Below are 23,559 nucleotides of genomic sequence, written 5' to 3'. Positions count from 1 at the left end.
AATCCTGGAACTCCCTTCCTAACAGCACTGTGGGTGTACCTACACCACACGGGACTGACTGATGTCCAATAACAATCCTGGAACTCCCTCCCTAACAGCACTGTGGGTGTACCTACACCACACGGACTGACTGATGTCCAATAACAATCCTGGAACCCCCTCCCTAACAGCACTGTGGGTGTACCTACACCACACGGGACTGACTGATATCCAATAACAATCCTGGAACTCCCTCCCTAACAGCACTGTGGGTGTACCTACACCACACGGGACTGACTGATGTCCAATAACAATCCTGGAACTCCCTCCCTAACAGCACTGTGGGTGTACCTACACCACACGGGGACTGACTGATGTCCAATAACAACCCTGGAACTCCCTCCCTAACAGCACTGTGGGTGTACCTACACCACACGGGACTGACTGATGTCCAATAACAATCCTGGAACTCCCTCCCTAACAGCACTGTGGGTGTACCTACACCACACGGGGACTGACTGATGTCCAATAACAATCCTGGAACTCCCTCCCTAACAGCACTGTGGGTGTACCTACACCACACGGGGACTGACTGATGTCCAATAACAATCCTGGAACTCCCTCCCTAACAGCACTGTGGGTGTACCTGACAGATCGGAGATAGCGGAAGTTTAAAAGGTTTCTGACGCACCACCTTCTCACGGGGCAATTAGGAGTGGTCTCTCCAGTGCTGCCCACTTTTCACTAATTAACACAAAAACTAAGCAGTGAGTCCAATCTGTCTGATTAGTGCGTGAAATGGAATTGGAGAAAGTGATGTTTATGAAATTGTCATCCTGGATTTAGAAGGAAGAGGGTGGCTGGATGAGTAACAGCAAGGAAGGAGATTCCTGGCATGAACTCTTCCCCAGGTATGCTTGACACACGCATCAAAAGTAAAGTGTTCTTCTTGTAATTTCAGACCCCCGCGTGAGACTAGTCAATGCCACCCACCCCTGCTCCGGGAGAGTGGAGGTTTACTATGGTGGGGAATGGGGCACGGTGTGCGATGACAATTGGGATATCCGCGAAGCCAGAGTGGTCTGCGCTCAGCTGGGCTGTGGTTCGGCCCTGAAGTCGCTCAGCAAAGCCTCCTTTGGGCAAGGCACCGGGACGACGTGGATGGACGATGTTGCCTGCGCCGGAACGGAATCTTCGCTCTGGACTTGCCCCTTCTCAGGATGGGGGAGGGAGAACTGTGGTCACCAGGAAGATGCGGGTGTGATCTGCAACCCAGGTGAGGGTACAACCGCCCAATGGGAATGTAGATTGACTTAACGTCCGGAGGTGACCTTTATGGTTTACCAAAACCCTGGCGTGTAGGGTTTCCACCTGGTCAAAATACAGCGACAAAGTAGACACGGTTTATTGTCTGAGTTTTATCCATTACCTTAAATGCTGTGGAAGGGTCAAACCGGTGGTTGAACAGTTCCATACTAAATAATTGTAACATCCCCTGCTGTAATAAGATCCATAGAAATGGCTAAAATAGCAATTAGGACAAAGGATGTGTACAGACGAACATTGCTAAATCAGACCTTGGCAAGCTTCAGGAATAAAGTATCAATGATGGATATGATGGGCTGAGTGGCCTCCTCCTGCATTGTCAGACTCTATGATTCAGGCAAATGAAGACAAGTAGACTTTGTATCAGCATATCTGAGTAATAGTCACTATCTGATACTTCATTCACGCAAGTGGCTGTTGTGAGGGGACCTTACAACTGCTGACACATCGACAGAGTGAACTAGAATTGAAGCACTCTCTACAGTCTCAGACAGGATGCGTCACTGGTGGATTCGAGGTTATAGACATTAGGTATCAGAGACAAAGCTCCAATGGGTTTTCCAGCACAGAAATTGACCATTCAGCCCGTCGTGTCTGCACTGGCCATTAAGCAGTTATCCATTGTAATCCAGCACTTGCTCAGTAACTGTGTGTGCGATGGTGTTTCAAGTGCTCATCTAAACACTTCTTAATCGTTACGAGAGTTTCCACTTCTACCACCCCTTCAGGCAGCGAGTTCCAGATTCCCACCACCCTCTGGGTGAAAAAGTATTTCCTCAAATCCCCTCAAAATCTCCTTCCCCCTTGTATTACATCCATGCCCCCTGGTTATTTACCCCTCCCCAATTAAGGGGAAAATTTCCTTCCTTTCTCCCCTATCCCTGTCCCTCATACTTTTGTACATCTCAATCAGCTCCCCCATCAGCCTTCCCCCCCGTTCTAAGAAAAACAAGCGTAGCCTAACCAGCCTCTCTGCAAAGCTGAAACACTCCAGGGTTTAATAATAACACCACCAGAAGTTAATAAATGTCCTAAGACATGCAGGTTAGATGGATTGGCCATGCTAACTAACTTGTCACTTAGCGTCCAAAGACGTATAGGTTAGTTGGATTGGCCATGCTAAATTGCCCCTTAGTGTCCAAAGATGTGTAGGTTAGTTGGATTGGCCATGCTAAATTGCCCCTTAGTGTCCAAAGATGTGCAGGTTAGGTGGATTGGCCATGCTAAATTGTCCCTTAGTGTCCAAAGATGTGTAGGTTAGTTGGATTGGCCATGCCAAATTGTCCCTTAGTGTCCAAAGATGTGTAGGTTAGGTGGATTGGCCATGCTAAATTGCCCCTTACTGTCCAAAGATGTGCAGGTTAGGTGGATTGGCCATGCTAAATTGCCCCTTACTGTCCAAAGATGTGCAGGTTAGGTGGATTGGCCATGCTAAATTGCCCCTTAGTGTCCAAAGATGTGTAGGTTAGTTGTTTGGCCATGCTAAATTGTCCCTTAGTGTCCAAAGATGTGTAGGTTAGGTGGATTGGCCATGCTAAATTGCCCCATAGTGTCCAAAGATGTGCAGGTTAGGTGGATTGGCCATGCTAAATTGTCCCTTAGTGTCCAAGGCTCTGTAAATTAGATGGATTGGCCATGGTTCAAATGTGTGGGGTTGCGGGGAAAGGACAGGAAGAGCTGGCCTTGGGAATGAAGCTCTTTCAGAGAGCCACTGGTGACTCGATGGGCTGAATGGCCTCCTTCTGCTCTGTCTGATCACTGTGGCGTGATGTTTACTGGCTTCTAACATTTACCCTACACCATCTGGTATGCTCACTGGCCCATATTTTCCCCACTCTCTGTCTCCCTCCTGCTTTCAATATTGAATGTGCTCTCTTAGAGAGACACAACCGTTGACTTAATGGCCTGGATAATCTTTTCAAGATTGAAAGTCGTGGTGAAATCGAATGGATTGTATAAAATATGAGGAGCGAGAAACAGGAATGGGGATTTGCGGGCTATTTCTGGAGATTACAGCCGGAGGAACGTTTACGCTGTCCTGTTCATTTCAGATCCATCGGAGAGGCCCAATATCTCCCAGGATCCAGATTATCCAGCTCATATGGCAGGGAGTTCATTGGGAATCACGTGCACAGCTCCCACTGGTTACGTGGGGGGTCGATTCACGTTACTGAAAGAGTCAATCGTCGCCAATTTGCTCGAGGTGGCACCCAACGAAATCAGCGTAAACTTTACCTTCAGGAATGCAAGCGGCAGCGACGGAGGGAATTACAGCTGCCTGTACCGGATTGATGTGTCTGGGACCTGGGTTTCATTCACAGCCAGCGATGATCTGCAGATCCGCGTGATCAGTAAGTAAGGCTGTATAATTTCCCTGGAGTATTTCAGACCGTCTGCCGAAGTTATACGACCTTGGAGGCAGGTGAGATTGGGGAGCGCCAGTCTCCGGGCGAAATGTAAAGCCCCAAAGAGGGCACGGATGGATATTGACTGGGCTGGATTGGTTATTCCTTCATGGGATGCCAGCTGAGTGCCACCCATCCTGAGTTGCCCCTTGAGCAGAATGGCTTGCTCAGGCAGTGCTGTTGACGGTGACCCATGCGGACTGTGGGTTTGGAGTCACGCGTAGGGCAGGCAGGGTAATGGGAGCAGATTTCCTCCACTGACAGTGGGATACTGGCGTTGTCACTATCCAGTGTTACGTCCTGGGAACCCAGGTTCGAATCTCACCACCGCAGACGGAGTTGAATAAAAACATGGGATTTAAAATCAAATGATTGCCGTGGTAATGGGTGGTCGGCAGCACGGTGGCACAGTGGTTAGCACTGATGCCTCACAGGGCCAGGGACCCAGATTCAATTCTGGGCTTGGGTGACTGTCTGTGTGGAATTTGCATGTTGTCCCCATGTCTGCATGGGTTTCCTCCGGGTGCTCCGGTTTCCTCTCACACTCCAAAGATGTGTAGGTTAGGTGGATTGACCATGCTAAATTGTCCCTTAGTGTCCAAAGATGTGTAGGTTAGGTGGATTGACCATGCTAAATTGTCCCTTAGTGTCCAAAGATGTGCAGATTAGGTGGATTAGCCATGCTAAATTGCCCTTTAATGTCTAAAGATGTGTTGGTTAGGAGGCTTAGTCATGGTAATTTGCTCCTTAGTGTCCAAAAATGTGCAAGTTATGTGAATTGTCCATGGTAAATTGTCCCTTCATGTCCAAAGATGTGTAGGTTAGGTAGATTGGCCATACCAAATTGCCTCTAAGTGTCCAAAGATGTGCAGGTTAGGTGGATTGGCCATAGTAAATATGTGGGGGAAGGTCTGGGGAAGAGTCAGGAGCAGACTCGATGGGCCGAATGATCTCCCTCTGCATTGTCGGGATTCTATGACTATGATTCTACTGCTCTGGTTCAAGTCCCAACATGGACAAAGGTGAAATTCGAATTGAATAAAAGTCCCAAAGTCTAACCATGACCAGGAGACTATCATGAATGGTTAGATAAACGCATCTGGTTCACTAATGTCCTTTAGGGAAGGAAATCTGCCATCCTTACCTGATCTGGCCTACATGTGACTCCAGAGCCATGTGGTCTCACTCTATAAATGCCACTATTCAAGGGGCAACTATGAATGCTGACCCAGCCAGCGATGCCCACACCCCAGGATAGAATAAACAAGGAAATATTTATGAGTAACTTCACCACCATCGACATAAGTTTCCCAATCCCAGTTGCTGAGATGAAGTAGCGACGCCAGAATAAACTCTGCCTCAAAGAAAAAATAACATGTGAAAATAAGTGGCACTCGGTGTAAAAATAATAAACCAATCAGAATGGAGGGAAAGGTTTTCATATCCTGAGGTTGACCATTAGACAGAGGAGGGCCGAAGGGCCTGTTTCCCGTGCTGTGTTGTTCTCTGTTCTCTGTTTTGAGCAGAATTAGGCCCATCAAGTCTGCTCTGCCATTCAGTCATGGCTGATATTTTTCTCATCCCCATTCTTCTGTCTTTTCCCCATAACCTCTGCTCCCCTCATTAATCAAGAGCCTATCTATCTCTGCCTTAAGGACACTCAATGATCTGGCCTCCACCGCCTTCTGCGGCAAAGAGTTCCACACATTCCCCACTCTCTGGCTGAAGAAATTCCTCCTCAGCTCTGCTTTAAAGAACCTGAGGTTGTGCCCTCGGGTTCTAGTTTTTCCTACTAGTGGAAACAGCCTCTCCACATCCACTCTATCCAGGCCTCACAGTTATCATGTAAGTTTCAATAAGATCCCCCCTCATCCTTCTAAACTCCAATGAGTACAGATCCAGAGTCCTCAACCGTTCCTCATACGATAAGCTCTTGATTCCAGAGATCGTTCTTGTGAACCTCCTCTGGAACCTTTCCAAGGCCAGCACATCCTTCCTTAGATATGGGACCCAAATCTGCTCACAAAGCTGGAAGCTGAGTGTTAGATTAGGCTGAGCTCCGAGGAGCGCAAAGCTACGCTCGCTGGAATTAACCTCGCTGTGGTTATTTTTCTCCAGCGCAGCCCACCATCTCCGTCTTGCCGGCTTTCCCCGTGTACATGGCAGGAGAGACGGTCACCGTGAAGTGCGTGTCTCCAAATGGGGAATCGGCCGGCCATCTGCAGCTACTCAAAGGTCCGGTTGTTCTCGTCAACGGCTCCAGAGACCAGCAACCCCTCAGCTACACCATTCGGAACATCAACTCCAGCGACGTAGGGATATACTCGTGTTCCTATCAGCAACAAGTGTCGGGTCGATGGATGGGTCCTCTGTTGAGTCAGCCCCTGGAAATAAATCTCACACGTGAGTCAGATGTACCCTGGTTCAGTAATTCATGCACTTAGTGTTATTGTCATTGCGTCTTAGAGATTTACAGCACAGAAAGAGGCCCTTCGGTCTAACGTGTCTGCTCTGGCCGTCACGCGCCAATCTATTCCAAGTCCGTTTTCCAGCTCTGTATTCTTGTATGTTATGGCATTCTGAATTGCTATGAGGGTTTCCACGTCTATCACTCTTTCAGGCAGTGAGGACGGGGGGGAGAGAGACTGTGAGATTCTGGGGGAAATTATCATAGGGAGTGACCAGGTACCGGCGAGCTTAGAAGTGGACAAATCTCCAGGTCCAGATGAATTGTGTCCCAAGCTCTCGTGGGAGGCAAGGGAGGAAATTGCAGGGGCCCTGACCTAAATTTTCAAGTCCTCCCTGGCCACCGGGGAGGCGCAGTCAGAATTCTCACAGCACCAGGTTAAAGTCCATCAGGTTTATTTGGTAGCACAAGACACTAGCTTTCGGAGCGCTGCTCCTTCATCAGGTGAGTGGGAGCTGTGTTCACAAACAGGGCAGATAAAGACTCAAACTCAATTTGCAAGATAATTGTTGGAACCCAAATCTTCCAACTCAGGTCTGTGCTTGGGAAACTACTGGAGACTGAAGACATCGCATTCCAAAAATTATCTTGTAAATTGAGTTGGTGTCTTTATCTGCCCTGTTTGTGAACACAGCTCCCACTCACCTGACGAAGGGGCAGCGCTCCGAAAGCTAGTGGTTTGTGCTACCAAATAAACCTGTTGGACTTTAACCTGGTGTTGTGAGACTTCTTACTGTGTTTACCCCAGTCCAATGCCGGCATCTCTACATCACCAGGGAGGTGCCAGAGGTCTGGAGAACAGCAAATGTGGTCCTACTTTTTAAGGAAGGCTGTAGGGACAAGCCAGGGAACTACAGGTCAGTAAGTCTCACGTCTGAGGTTGGGAAGCAATTGGAGAAGATTCTGAAGGAGAGAATCTATCCCCATTTGGAGAGGCAAGGTTTGATCAGAGATAGTCAGATGGTTTTGGGGGGTCACGCCTAACAAATTAGATTGACTTTTTTGAGCGTGTAACCAAGTGTTTGCGGTTGATGTAGTTTACATGGAGTTCAGCAAAGCTTTTGACAACACTCCACATGGAACACCGGTTAAGAAGGTTAATGCACATGGGATAGAGGGGGATCTGATGAGGTGGATTCATAATTGGCTTAGCAGGAGACAAAGGATGGTGACTGATGGCTGCTTTAGTGACTGGAGGCCAGTGACCATCCGTGCTGGACCGCATATTGTTCATCATTTATATAAATAACATAGATGTCTAAGTGGGGGGTAAGATCACTAAGTTTGCCGATGATACAAAGATTGGACGTGTGGTTAACTGTGAAGTTGAGTGTCTTGGGTTACAGGATGGTCAGATGAGCAGGAGTACAATATCAAGGGTAGGGGTAGTGTTGAGGAGCAGAAGGATCTTGAGGTCCGGGTCCATAGGACTCTTAAATCGGCCTTGCAGGTGGAGGATGTGGTCAAGAAGGCGTATGGTGTACTGGCCTTCATTAATCGAGGGATTGAGTTTAGAAGTCGGGAGGTAATGCTGCAACTTTATAAGACCCTGGTCAGACCCCACTTGGAGTACTGTGCACAGTTCTGGTCACCTCACTACAGGAAGGATGTGGAAGCTATTGAGAGGGTGCAGAAGAGATTTGCAAGGATGTTGCCTGGATTGGGAGGCATGCCTTATGAAGATAGGTTGAGGGAGCTAGGTCTTTTCTCCCTGGAGAGACGAAGGTTGAGAGGCGACCTGATAGGGGTTTATAAAATGTTGAGAGGAATAGATAGGGTGGATTCTCGGAGGCTATTTCCCAGGGCTGAAATAGTCGCTACGAGAGGACACAGGTTTAAGGTGCTGGGCAGCAGGTACAGAGGAGATGTCAGGGGTAAGTTTTTCACTCAGAGGGTGGTGAGTGAGTGGAATCGGCTGCCGTCAGTGGTGGTGGAGGCGAACTCACTGGGGTCTTTTAAAAGACTTCTGGATGAGTATATGGGATTTAATGGGATTGGAAGTTACAGATAGTTCTATGGCCTGGTAGATGTAGATGTGATTGGCGCAACTTGTGGGTCGAAGGGCCTGTTTGTGCTGTAGAGTTCGATGTTCTATGTTCTAAATGGCAGATGGAATTTAACCCTGAAAAGTGTGAGGTGATACACTTTGGAAGGAGTAATTTGACAAGGAAGTATACTATGAAAGGTCTGACATTGGGAAGTTCCAAAGAATAAAGGGACCTTAGTGTGTTTGTCCATAGATCTCTGAAGGCGGAAAGGTAGGTTAATAGTGTGCCTTTATCAATCGGGGTATAGATTATAAAAGCAGAGGGGTCATGTTGGAGTTGTATCGAACTTTGGTGAGGGCACAGCTGGAGCACGGTGTGCAGTTCTGGTCGCCACATTATAGGAAGGACGTGGGGTACGGAGGAGATTTACCAGGATGCTGCCTGGGAGGGAACATTTAAACTACGAAGAGGGATTGGATAGGCTTGGGGTGTTTTTGTTGGAACAGAGACACCTGAGGGGCGACCTGATCGAGATGCTCAAGATTATGAGGGGCACGGACAGGGTGGATAGGGAGCAGTGAGGGGACACAAGTTAGAAGTGAGGGATGAGAGGTTTAGGGAGGATTTGAGGAAAATCCTTTTTTACTCAGTGGATGGTGAGGGTCTGGAATGCGCTGCCTCGGGGGGTGGTGGGGGCGGGATGCCTCACATCCTTTAAAATGTACCTGGATGAGTACTCGGCACACCATAACATTCCAGGCGACGGGCCAAGTGCTGGCAAGTGGGATTAAGTGGGCAGGTCTTCCATGCGTTGGCGCAGACTTGATGGGCCGAATGGCCTCTCCTGCACTGTAATAGTCTCTGATTCTGATTCTGTGAATGTGGTTGACTCTCATCTACCCTTAGCCAACTGGGTATGGGCCTGCCAGCGACACCCATGTCCCATGAATTAATAAAAGAAAGAATAATTGGGATTTTCCAAAGCACCCCTTGACGTATCATAACACTGCCATTGCCCAATTTCCTGCAATCGATATACCATTGACCAGAGACTGAACTGAACCTCGCCAATCAAATACCGTGGCTACCAGAGCCTGGGAATCCTGTGGACAGTAACTCACCTCCTGACCCTCTCCCCAAAGCCTGTCTACAAGGACACAAGTCAGGAGTGTGATGGAATACTCTCCACTTGCCTGGATGAGTGCGGCTCCCAACAACACTCGAGAAGCTCGTCACCATCCAGGACAAAGCAGCCCCCAGTTAATTGTTGCCCCTTCCACAAACATTCACTCCCTCCACCAACAATGCATAGATTACAATAGCAGAGGGGTTATGTTGGAGTTGTATAGAACGTTGGCGAAGCCGCAGCTGGAGTGCGGTGTGCAGTTCTGGTCGCCACACTGTGCACCGTAGCAAACAAGCAAGCCTCCACAGACAGCACTTCCCAAAAGCACAAACAATACCATCTCCAAGGACAAAGGCAGCAGTTACCTGGGCACACCATCACCTGGAGGCTCCTGTCCGAGTCACTCACTACCCTGACTTGCCCTCCACTGTCACCGGATCAAATCCCGAGGACGCCCTCCCCAACAGCGCTGCGGGTTTATCGATTCCACACGGGACTGCAGTGGTTCAAGGAGGTGGCTCACTCGCTCCCTGCTCAGGGGGTGGGCAGTACATGCTGGCCTGGCCAGCGATGCCCGCATCCCAGAAACGAACGCAAAAAATGACCAGTGAGTCAATGTGCCCACGTCAAATGGGATTGGAGAAAGGGAAGGTTGGTGGAATCATCAGCTTGCATTAAAAAGCAACAGGGTGAGTAATATCGAGGACATCACCCTGACTTTGCTCAGGGTATGATTGTCACGCGGATCAGAAGTAAGGTGCTCCTCATGTAATTTCAGATCCCCGTGTCAGGCTGGTGAATGCCGCCCACCCCTGCTCCGGGAGAGTGGAGGTTTACTATCGTGGAGAATGGGGTACGGTGTGCGATGACAATTGGGGTATCCGCGACGCCAAGGTGGTCTGCGCTCAGCTGGGCTGTGGTTCGGCCGTGTCGGCACTCAGCAAAGCCTCCTTTGGGCCAGGAACCGGCAAGACCTGGATGGACGATGTTGCCTGCGCCGGAACGGAATCTTCGCTCTGGACTTGCCCCTTCTCAGGATGGGGGAGGGAGAACTGTGGTCACCAGGAAGATGCGGGTGTGATCTGCAACCCAGGTGAGGGTACAACCGCCCAATGGGAATGTAGATTGACTTAACGTTCAGAGATGATCTTTATGGTTTACCAAAACCCAAACGCGTAGGGAAGGGTTTAAGAATGCTTTCCACCTGGGTCAAAGGTAAGGGACAAAGTAGACACTGTTTATTGTCTGAGTATATAAGCTCGGCCGTGAATCAATCTTAAACAGCAATGGAACAGGCTCAATGGGCTGAATGGCCTTCCATTGTGCCATACTCTGCAAGGAAATGTCAAACAACTGTAAAGTCAACAGAGCAGTGATAGTAAGGGACATGGATTCCTGGGGAAGCAATGGGGAGGTCGTGGTCCAGTGGTATTCTCGTGAGACAAGGAGTCCATGCAGCCAGGGTAATGCTCTTAGGAAGGGGTTCAAATCCCTGCAGTGCAGATGCTGAAATTCAAACTGAATAAAACATCTGGAATTAAAAGATGAATGGTGGCCACAGTTGATTGTCATCAATGTCCTTACCAATGTCCTTAAAAATACGGCAAGGCCTCTGCCACCTAAAAGGACAAGGGCAGCAGAGGCATGGGGAACATCACCACCTGCAAGCTCCCCCTTTGAACCCCACACACACCATCCCGACTTGGAAATATATCGGCCGTTCCTTCACTGTCACTGGGGTCAATCTCCTGGAACTCCCTCCCTAACAGCACTGTGGGTGTACCTACACCACACGGGACTGACTGATGTCCAATAACAATCCTGGAACTCCCTCCCTAACAGCACTGCGGGTGTACCTACACCACACGGGACTGACTGATGTCCAATAACAATCCTGGAACTCCCTCCCTAACAGCACTGTGGGTGTACCTACACCACACGGGACTGACTGATGTCCAATAACAATCCTGGAACTCCCTCCCTAACAGCACTGCGGGTGTACCTACACCACACGGGACTGACTGATGTCCAATAACAATCCTGGAACTCCCTCCCTAACAGCACTGTGGGTGTACCTACACCACACGGGACTGACTGATGTCCAATAACAATCCTGGAACTCCCTCCCTAACAGCACTGCGGGTGTACCTACACCACACGGGACTGACTGATGTCCAATAACAATCCTGGAACTCCCTCCCTAACAGCACTGCGGGTGTACCTACACCACACGGGACTGACTGATGTCCAATAACAATCCTGGAACTCCCTCCCTAACAGCACTGTGGGTGTACCTACACCACACAGGACTGACTGATGTCCAATAACAATCCTGGAACTCCCTCCCTAACAGCACTGTGGGTGTACCTACACCACACAGGACTGACTGATGTCCAATAACAATCCTGGAACTCCTTCCCTAACAGCACTGCGGGTGTACCTACACCACACGGGACTGATTGATGTCCAATAACAATCCTGGAACTCCCTCCCTAACAGCACTGTGGGTGTACCTACACCACACGGGACTGACTGATGTCCAATAACAATCCTGGAACTCCCTCCCTAACAGCACTGTGGGTGTATCTACACCACACAGGGACTGACTGATGTCCAATAACAATCCTGGAACTCCCTCCCTAACAGCACTGTGGGTGTACCTACACCACACGGGACTGACTGATGTCCAATAACAATCCTGGAACTCCCTCCCTAACAGCACTGTGGGTGTATCTACACCACACAGGGACTGACTGATGTCCAATAACAATCCTGGAACTCCCTCCCTAACAGCACTGTGGGTGTACCTACACCACACGGGACTGACTGATGTCCAATAACAATCCTGGAACTCCCTCCCTAACAGCACTGTGGGTGTACCTACACCACAATGGTATGCAGCAGTTCAAGATTCACCCGCCACCTTGTCAAGGGGCAAATAGGGATGGCCTGGCCAGCAACACTCACATCCTATAAATGAATGATACAAGCCAGACTTACTTTGCACACATCTTGTATCCAACACTCACATTACCATTAATGAATGGAGTGTGTGTTTCCATTGGAAAGGTCAGCAGTTAACCTTTCACTGAAATGCCTGAGTTATCATTTTATGAAAATCTTTCAGTGCATCCACCAGACAGTGCAAGAATCAACGATAATGCAATCCTGGGTTCATGGAATCCCTACAGTGCCGAAGGAGGCCATTCGCCCATTCTGTACCGACTCTCACACAGAACATCTACCCCAGGCTCAAATAAAAGCAAATTACTGCAGATGCTGGAATTGAAAACCAAAAGACAAAATGCTGGAAAATCTCAGCGGGTCTGGAAGCATCTGTAAGGAGAGAAGAGAGCTGGCCTTTCTAGTCCAGATGGTCATTTGTCAAAGCTTTGACAAAGGGTCATCTGGACTCAAAATGTCAACTCTTTTCTCTCCTTAAAGATGCTGCCAGACCTGCTGAGATTTTCCAGCATTTTTTTATTGGTTCCATCTTCCCCAGGCTCACCCACATCTTACCTCCATAACCCCATTTAATTACCCTATTAATCATCCTAATTTACCACCTTGTGACACCAAGGGGCAATTTAGTATAGCCAATCCACCTAACCTACACATCCTTCAATACTGATGGACAATCCACCTAACCCACATATCTTTGGACATTAAGGGCCAGTTTAGCATGGCTAATCACCAAATCTACACATCTTTGGACACTAAGGGTCAATTTAGCATGGCCAATCCACCTAACCTGCACATCTTTGGACACTAAGGGGCAATTTAGCATGGCCAATCCACCTAACCTGCACATCTTTGGACACTAAGGGGCAATTTAGCATGGCCAATCCACCTAACCTGCACATCTTTGGACACTAAGGGGCAATTTAGCATGGCCAATCCACCTAACCTGCACATCTTTGGACACTAAGGGGCAATTTAGCATGGCCAATCCACCTAACCTGCACATCTTTGGACACTAAGGGGTAATTTAGCATGGCCAATCCACCTAACCTGCACATCTTTGGACGCTAAGGTGCAATTTAGCATGGCCAATCCACCTAACCTGCACATCTTTGGATACTAAGGGACAATTTAGCATGGCCAATCCACCTAACCTGCACATCTTTGGATACTAAGGGACAATTTAGCATGGCCAATCCACCTAACCTGCACATCTTTGGATACTAAGGGACAATTTAGCATGGCCAATCCACCTAACCTGCACATCTTTGGATACTAAGGGACAATTTAGCATGGCCAATCCACCTAACCTGCACATCTTTGGATACTAAGGGACAATTTAGCATGGCCAATCCACCTAACCTGCACATCTTTGGATACTAAGGGACAATTTAGCATGGCCAATCCACCTAACCTGCACATCTTCGGGCGCTAAGGGACAATTTAGCATGGCCAATCCACCTAACCTGCGCATCTTTGGACTGTGGGTGGAAACCAGAGCACCCGAGGGAAACCCACACTGACATGGGGAGAATGTGCAGACTTCACACAGTCACCCAAAATTGGAATTGAACCCGGGTCCCTGGCGCAGTGGGGCAGCAGCGCTAACCCACTGTGCTACTGTGAATGGTGATTAACATGGAGGGCATTTTCTGGGGATGGCTCACAATCCTGTGTTCTCTAATTTCAGATCCGCTGGTGCACCCCACGATCTCTGTGGATCCAGATTACCCGATATACGTGACAGGGAGTGCTTTCAGAATCAACTGCACGGCTCCCGTCGGTTACTCAGAGGGTCGACTGACGTTGAGGAAAGACTCCATCACCGTCAGGGTGCAGGAGCTGGCGGCCAGTGAAAGCGTTACCACCTTTGTCTTCAGAGATATAAGCCCCGGTGATGGAGGGAGCTATAGCTGCATGTATGCAGTGAATGTGACTGGAACGTGGGTTTCGTTCACACCCAGCAACTCCCTGCAAATGCGTGTCATAAGTAAGTGAGATTATTGCGTTTTTCGGGGAGGGGTAGTCTTTCTTTTTCATTCGTGGGTGGGACATGGGCACTGCTGGCTGGCCAGCATTTATCGCCCATCCCTATTTGCCCTTGGAGGACAGTTGAGAATCACCCACGTTGCTGTGGTTCTGGAGGCCAGACCGGGTAAGGGTGGCAGATTTCCTTCCCTAAAGGGGACACTCGTGAATCGATGGGAGTTGATCCAATGCCATCATCAGGCTGGGTCTATAGTTCATTAATCTAATCCACAATTCTACTCAGTATCATTTCCAATCGAGGTTCAGTGCCTGCGGTGTGGGCTAATATGAGTACCTTTGAAGGGGAGAGTAGCCGGATATTCACACCAGCAAGACTTTAAATGTGGAGAAATAACATTTGGAAAGTTACCCTTGGCTAGAAGGGTTAAATGATGAGGGAATGTTGCATAAACTTGGGGTGCCAAGGATGTACCAGGTAAAGGTGGGGAAGGCAGTGGCGTGGTGGTATTGTCATTGGATTTATAATCTAGAGGCCCAAGATCATGCTCTGGGGACCCGTGTTTGAATCTCACCGCAGCGGATGGTGAATTTGAATCTGATAGAAATTTGGAATTGTTGGTCTATTGGTTGCCAATTGTCTGGAAAAAAAAACCCATCTGGTTCACTAATGTCCCTTCAGAGGAGGAAATCTGCCCTCCTTACCTGTTCTGGCTTACTAGTAACTCCAGAGCCATTTGGCAATGCGTTGACCTTTATCTCCCCTCTGCCATCTCCCTCAGCAAGCTTGAGGACATTTAGGAATGAGTAACGTCTGAAGGGATACAATGAAGGTTCACCTGACATGTGCCGGGGTTGGTGAGACTACATTATGGAGAGAGATTGAGGGAAACTGGGCCCTGTGTTCTGCAGAGAGTCAAAGAATGAGGGGCAATCTCATAGATGGAGGTGGGGGTGGGGGTGTTGGCAGATGTGGGGAAGATGTTTCCCTTGGTTGGGGGAGTCTGGAACCAAGGTCACAATTTCAAAATAAGGGGGACGCCACTCAGGAGTGAGATAGGGAGAAATGTCCTTACACAGAGGATGTGAATCCAACTTGGCCCACCAAGGCTGCACCAACTCCTCAAAAGAGCATCTTGCAAAGGCCCTCCCCTTCACTATATCCCTGTAACCCAACACATTTACCATGGCCAATCCACCTAACTTGCACATCTTTGGACACTAAGGGACAATTTAGCATGGCCAATCCCCCAACCTACACATTTTTGGACACTAAGGGGCAATTTAGCATGGCCAATCCACCCTAACCTACATATCTTTGGACATTAAGGGACGGTTTAGCATGGCCAATCCACCTAGCCTGCACATCTTTGGACACTAAGGGACAATTTAGCATGGCCAATCCCCCAACCTACACATTTTTGGACACTAAGGGACAATTTAGCATGGCCAATCCCCCAACCTACACATTTTTGGACACTAAGGAGCAATTTAGCATGGCCAATCCACCTAACCTACACATCTTTGGACACTAAGGGGCAATTTAGCATGGCCAATCCCCCAACCTACACATTTTTGGACACTAAGGGACAATTTAGCATGGCCAATCCCCCAACCTACACATTTTTGGACACTAAGGGGCAATTTAGCATGGCCAATCCACCTAACCTGCACATCTTTGGACACTAAGGGGCAATTTAGCATGGCCAATCCACCCTAACCTACACATCTTTGGACATTAAGGGACGGTTTAGCATGGCCAATCCACCTAGCCTGCACATCTTTGGACTCTGGGAGAAAACCGGAGAAACTAGAGGAAACCCACGCAGACACGGGGAGAATGTGCTGCAAAGTCCACATAAACAATGATCCAAGGTCGGAATTGAACGGGGGTCCCTGGAGCTGTGAGGCAGTAGTGCTAACTACTATGCCACCATGTCTTCCACCACTGGCTCAGTGGTTAGCAAGGCTGCCTCACAGCACCAGCGACCCAGGTTCGATCCCGGGCTTGGGTCACTGTGCAGAGTCTGCACATTCTCCCCGTTGCTGCATGGGTTTCCTCCAGTTTCCTCCCACAGTTCGAAAGATGTGCTGGCTGGGTGCGTTGACCATGCTAAATTCTCCCTTGGCGTACCCAAACAGGCGCCGGAGTGCAGCGACTGGGGGATTTTCACAGTAACTTCATTGCAGTGTTAATGCAAGTCTGCTTGCGGCACTAATAAATAAACTTTAAACTCTTTGGCATCACAGAGAGATGTCACTGAGTCCGTTTGGAGGAGGGATTGATAGATTCCTGATTAACAATGAGGTGAAGGAGTTATGGGGATAGTGTGGGTGCAAGAGGCACTGAAATATCTCATCAGCCATGATAGTATTTAATGGCAGAGCAGATTGAAGGGGGCTGAGTGGCCTACTCTAGTTCCTATTTTCCTAAAGAAGATTGTACAGGATCATTGGGAGCTGGTATACATTGAATGTATTAATTATTGTTCAACTAACAGGGTTTGAGTAAAACAGGTCGATAGAGAATTAAATTGAATTTCTCTCCGGGGGGGGGTTCACTGGGGTCCTGGGAGGGGCAATGAGATCAGGAGGGTGGTGAGGTGAGACCAGCGGAACGAAGCATCGATTCAGGCAGAGAAATATATCCTCAAATAATTGCTGCAGTGTCGCCCAACGATGCCTGTCGTCTCTATTGGAAAATTGGCCTGTATTTTACCCAGAGGATGGTGGATGTGTGGAATTCACTCCCACAGAAAGTAGCTGAGGCCCAAACATTGTGTGGTTTCGGGAGGAAGTTAGATAAAGCTGTGGGGGATAAAGGGATCGGGGACGTGGGGAATAGAGGGATCAGGATATTGAATTGGATGATCAGCCGTGGGCAGCAGGGTGACACAGTGGTTCGCACTGCTGCCTCACAGCGCCAAGGACCCGGATTCGATTCCCGGACTGGGTCACTGCCTGTGTGGAGTATGCACATTCTCCCCGTCCCTGCGTGGGTTTCCTCTGGGTACTTTGGTTTCCTCCGGACTGGGTCATTGTCTGTGTGGAGTTTGCACATTCTCCCCGTGTCTGAGTGGGTTTCCTCCGGGTGCTCTGGTTTCCCCCCAAAAGATGTGCGGGTTAGGTGGATTGGCCGTGCTAACTTGTCCCTTAATATCATGGGGACTGGCAAGAGTAAATGCATGGGGTTGTGGGGAGCGGATCTGGGTGGGATTGTGGTTGGTGCCAACTTGATGGGCCGAACAGCCTCCTTTTGCACTGTGGGGATTCTACGACTCTGTGACAATGAATGGCAGTGCAGGTGAGGAGGGCCGAATGGCCTACACCTGCTTCTAGTTTCCACAACAACCAGCAAGGGAGCCTGTGGCCTGCGGCTTTGAGCGTTTTGCCAGTTATGCCGTTCAGATGCTGCTTTCCGCACCAGCAGGTGCCCCAAGGTGAATTGTAAACCAGCCTGGCATCACCGGGGTGCAATGGCACCCCAGAATACAGGGCAGGGTTAGGCCACCAGGCCCTTCAGGCCTGCCCCACCATTGGATATGATCACAGCTGGAATGGTTGTCGTAACTGTTACTTCCCATATCACTGTTCCAGATCACCCTTCACAGCCGACCATCTCCGCCAGTCCTGCTTACCCAGTGTATTTGTCCGGAGAGACCGTCTCCATGACCTGCACAGTTCCGCGAGGTTACTCTGCCGTCCGCCTCGAGTGGCGAAAGGACTCGATCCCCATCGCAAGCAGCAACGCCAGCGGCCAATCTCTCGCCTACACCATCCAGAGTATCAGCGGCAGGAGTGAAGGGAACTACACGTGCTCCTACCAGACAGAGCTGTCCGGTCGACGGATACCTTCCGTTCTGAGCCAACCCATCAAAATACTCCTCACACGTGAGTCAGACTTACCCCAGATCTGTGACAATGAACAAACAGCACAGGAACAATGCAGTTCAACTGTAACAAATTAATTAGCTAAACTTTGAACAAATTAAGTACTGAAATATGAAAAGGTACTACTCTTAACTGCTGACCTATCTCTATTAGTACTATGTCAACCAATGTTCCTCTTATAGACTTAAACTCCTCTTCAAACTCAGTTGAAAACAACACAGGCTTATGTGGTTGACTTGTTAGCATTCCCAGAGCTTTGAGGAAGAGGGAGACCTGTCTTCTGACAGCCCCAATCAGCAGGCTCCTGAGAGAGAGACAGACAGACAGACAAATGGAGAGACAGAGGGACAGAGAGGAAAAAAGAGAAAGACAGAGAGAGAGAGAGAGAGAGAAAGACACTGAGAGGGAGAGAGGCACCAAGAGAGAGAGAAAGAGAAAGAGAGATTAAGAGAGAGTGTGAGAGGGAGAGAGAGAGACACTGAAAGAGAGAGAGAGCGAGATTGAGAGGGAGTGGGATAGAGAGAGAGAGAGGGAGAGAGAGAAAGAAAAACAACTCTTACTACTTCCAGAACCAGGCAGATATCGAATGCTTTTAAAGCAAAGAGATTTGTGTGTTTTCCCAGCAACCCTAGCTCCCCCCATTAGCACCTGACCCCCGTCTCTTGTCACTCAATGGAATCAGGATCCGAATTTGAAACTCCAGTGGAAAAACCAAACTGAACAGCAGTGCATTCGCTCAGATTAAAACAAACCCATCCCCAACTAAAAGCAATCCTGCCTTCTCAGCATGCAAGCTGCCTGGTACAGACAAATCAGCACTGTGTGAAACAGAGCTGAATTTTAAACAAATATAAGCAGCATCTGTAAGGAGAGAAAAGAGCTGACATTCTGAATCCAGGTGACCCTTTGTCAAAACCCTGGTTCGGTGCATTGGCCGTGTTAAATTCTCCCTGAGTGTACCCAAACAGGCACCGGAGTGTTGCAACTAGGGGACTTTCACAGTAACTTCATTGCAGTGTTAATGTAAGCCCAATTTGTGACACTGACAAACAAACTTCAAACTAGATGCTGGTGCCTAACCAGAAGTAAGCTTGGATATCTTCCTTCCTTGTTCATCAATGAATCGGAAATCCAATTCACTTTGTAAATCACACTGGCAAGGCACAATTCCTTGGTTTTTTTACCCCGGTTCACTTGTTACTGGAGCTCAGGATGGTATATATTCCTCAGCTGAAGGCAACACAAGGTGCGGGGGTGGTGTGGGCCGGGGGGGTGGGGGGGGGTTCATGTTGGGGAGGGGAGGGGGGCATTCAAATTTCCCGCGAGTGGATGGAATGCTTGGAAGTTTAACGTTGACGATGTGCGACTTTTTCTCATTTCAGAAATCCCGCCTGCACCCAGAGCCCTGGTCGCTCCACATCACGCAGTGTACGTAGTCGGCGAAACCGTCACAATTACTTGCACAGCTCCACGCGGTCACGCGGCTGCTCGATATCAGTTACTGAAAGGATCGGTCATCGTCTCACGGAGCAACGCAATTCAACAATCATTCCGTTATCCGTTAAGGAATATCGGCATGAGAGACAGTGGAAGCTACACATGTACCTACCAGGTCCAGGTGTCAGGACGATGGATACGTTCCCATCAGGGTGAACCGCTTAGAATTACTCTCACACGTGAGTACGCCTAACAACCCCCGATAATAAAATGACGGAACGGGTGGGGTAGCATCATTGGAGAAAGATTAACTTAACCGCTCAGGGCAATGACCTTTGGTTCGTACTGACTGAGGTCAGTTCACCATGTAATGTTGTGGAGTTTGTAAAGAGCTTGTAAAAATATAAAAAGAGTTGTTAAAAAAGGCAGAGAGAGAGAGAAAAGAGTGTGTGGCCCTTTTAAAAGGTGGTTTGGAGTTCAGTGCTCGGATGCAGAGTGCACACAGACTCTAAGTTATTTGTTTTGAGGACCAAGCATCAGGATTGCCTTGGTAGCAGGCTTTTGCACTTTAACAGCCTATCCGTTTAAAAAAGACAATCAGCTATTAAGAGCCTATTAGATTTGAATTTGCTGTTGTCGCCACCCTCAGCCCTATCATGGTGTAAGACAATTGTGACATCATTGCAAATATAAAGACCAGAGCAATAGCCATCTCAAAGCAACATCTCTAGAGCCAAGGCCAGATCGATGGAAGTAGTTAAAGGCAGTGAAGGGCAGTTTGTTCTTAACTCTGCCAACTTCATATAGGTCTTAATAGAACGCACCATTTAACCAGCAAAAAGTACCAAAATCAGATAGTGCTTACAGACAGCAGACAACTACAGAAGAACTCCAAATCATCCCAAGCCATCAGACCTAATTGTATATAGATTTTTTTTTTGAGAGTGACTACAATCTGTTATTACTGTTTTGACACTGAATGGTCCTTGTCTTTATTTGAACAGCATTTCAGTTGAACCATCATTTAATTAAAATATTACTAGTTTAGTTAAAGCTCCTGGTTGGTTAAACAAAATAACTTGTTAATTATTCACTTAAAGAGAGTGTCAGGCTTTTATATTAATCAATCTCTAAACATTAATGTAGAACAAATAGCACCTTCCCAAACACGGTTACCAGATTATAAATCGAGGTAATCGGGATTAATCTCTGCATTGTAACAGTAGAAGCTCATAATGTAGGTGGTGGCGCATTGGCATGGGTTTGCAATGAGTTAGCAAACAGGTAGTGGACAGGGGATGAACAGATCATGGCCGATTGGTAAGCTTCAATGAGCAGATACCTGTTCAGTGGCCTCAACAGTTCCTGGTATTATATTAACAACCTGGAGAATGACGCCAGGTTTATGGCCATGGAATTGGCTGATGACACAAAGGTACGTCGGAACATGCATCATCAGGAGGGAGCTATAAAGAGTTGAAAAGGCATTTTGAAAGAGCTAATTGATTGGGAAAACCTTTGGTAGAGGAAATATAATGTGGGAAAATGTGGACATGTCCATTTTGGAAGGTCTAATTAAGAAGGGAAGTATATAGTAAATGGCAGAGCACGTAGAAACATATGCAGATTAGGTGGATTGGCCATGCTAAATTGTCCCTTAGTGTCCAAAGATGTGTGGGTCAGGTGGGTTGGCCATGCTAAATTGTCCCTTAGTGTCCAAAGATGTGTGGGTTAGGTGGATTGGCCATGCTAAATTGTCCCTTAGTGTCCAAAGATGTGTGGGTCAGGTGGGTTGGCCATGCTAAATTGTCCCTTAGTGTCCAAAGATGTGCAGGTTAGGTGGGTTGGCCATGGTGAACACACAGGATTATGGGGAGAGGATGGGGGAGGAGGGTGGTGTACTTGGATGACATGCCGTTTGGGACAGTCAGTGCAAACCTGACGGGCTGAATAGTCTCTTTCTTCACTGTCGGCATTCTATGAATTCTCTGGCGATGGGAAAAGTTTAGGTGCTACAACAATTCGAATTAAAAAGAATAAGAAGCCATGTATGGAAACCATTCTGGACGGGACAGTTATTGAGGGACAGAGTGAGAAACTTAGGGCACTTGAATTTAAAACTGTGTTGAGGATTGTTCCCTCTCTCTGAAACAGCGGTTAGTCCCAGGATGTGTTTTCCCCGGGAAACAGAAGCGGCAGGCTCACTTATCACCCAGGAACCAAGGACTGTGGAGAAGCGGTTTCAAGAGAGGAAGAAAAATGGGAGTGAGATTACAATCCAATCAGCAAAGTAGGATTGGGGGGGGCCGAATGGCCTACTCCTATTGGAGAGGTGGTGATGCAATGGTATTGTCACTGGCCTGCTAATCCAGAGAGCCAGTGTAAGGTTCCGTGGGCCAAATTCAAGGAAGATGAAATTAAAATATCTTGCACCCGCGTGGGGATTGGTTTTCAAAGTTCAAGAACACAGTTTTGTCCGTTTATAATTCTGTGCTTAACGTTTCAGGGCCCCCACCACAGCCCGAGGTCTTGAGGTCCCCTGAGTACCCAGTATATGTGGTGGGGGAGACTGTCACCATTACATGCGTCGTTTCGAACAGGGGCTCAGTTGATCGGATTCAGTTGGTGAAAGGTTCGACTTCCATCATGAACAGTACCAGAAATCGACAACCCCTCACATACACCATCAAAAGCCTCACAAGAGACAATGAAGGAAGCTACACGTGTTTCACCCAGACGCAAGTGTCTGGTCGGTGGATCCGCTCGCCATCCAGTCCTGCCTTTCTAATGGTTGTCACCAGTGAGTAAGACTGATTTTCCGAAACATTCGCACTTTCCCAAACACGTTGTGGAGAAATGTGTCACGGTGAAATATTTTCAAACTTGGTATCTTGAAAGCCAGAGAACTAGCTCCTGTTTTTCTCCAGGGGGGGTTTTCAATTGTTATTCCTGGCTGTGGCATCATTTCTGAGAAGCACAATACTGGCTTGGTTGCAAAGGAAATGGAAGATGATTGGCTAAATTAAATGGGCCAGTTAAGTGTTTGTATTTTAGCCAAAGATTATGGGATTTGGGATATGAAGGGTTCAAAATAGCCTTGGTTCACTTGAGAGAGAACATTGCAGCACAGTGGTTAGCTGTGCTGTGCAGAAAGAGACCCTTCGGCCCATCGAGTCTGCACCCAACACAATCCCACCCAGGCCTCACCCCCACCTTCCTACATATTATACCCACTAATCCCTCTAACCTACGCATCCCAGGACACTAAGGGGCAACTTTTAGCACGGCCAATCAACCTAACCAGCACATCTTTGGACTGTGGGAGGAAACCGGAGCACCCGGAGGGAAACCCACGCAGACACGAGGAGAATGTGCAACTTCCACACAGAGAGTGACCCGAGCCAGGGAGTTGGAAGATAGGAAACAAAGAATAGGAATGAATGGGTCTTTTTTCCAAATAGCAAGTAGTGACTATTGGTTGGTACGTATGTAAATGATGTAGATGATCATGTGAGGGGAATAATAAGCAAGTTTGCAGATAACACCAGGATTGGAAAAGACCCATTCATTCAGATCAGCCATGATCTTACTGAATGGCGGGGCAGGCTCGAAGGGCTAGATGGCCTACTCCTGCTCCTATTTCTTATGTTCTTATGTTCTTATGACATGGTTATTGGTCTGTCATCGATGCAGTGATGTTAACAATTAGTCAGTCAAAGTGTAACACTGAAAATGATAAGAAATGAAGGTATTAATACATCCCATTATTATTGCAGTTAATATTGTAATTTCTAGTCAATTCTGCTGGCGCACCCGGGGTAATGTTAGATTACAACTCGGAATCTAAACCTCGAGTGATTCATTTAATTCGTTGGGGACCTCACCCCAGTGAGTCCCTCCACATGCTGTACTAATCAGAGCTATAAACAGCAGTGTTGATTAAAGCAACCAAATAGGTCAGATCCTCACCTTCATTACTCATTCAAGGGAGGT

General features: G+C 48.1%; 1 protein-coding gene across 1 annotated transcript in view; it reads right to left on the bottom strand.

The window, feature by feature from the left end:
• Positions 1 to 23,559, bottom strand: part of LOC145345296 (scavenger receptor cysteine-rich domain-containing protein DMBT1-like) — a 376,233-nt gene that overhangs the window by 209,690 nt on the left and 142,984 nt on the right. The window lies entirely within an intron of this gene.

Source organism: Carcharhinus amblyrhynchos, chromosome 7 (assembly GCF_965287045.1).
Source record: "Carcharhinus amblyrhynchos chromosome 7, sCarAmb.v2.hapA, whole genome shotgun sequence".
In the NCBI taxonomy this organism is placed as follows: Eukaryota; Metazoa; Chordata; class Chondrichthyes; order Carcharhiniformes; family Carcharhinidae; genus Carcharhinus; species Carcharhinus amblyrhynchos.
Note: the sequence above shows the minus strand (reverse complement) of the source record. Positions and strands in the feature narration are given on the sequence as shown.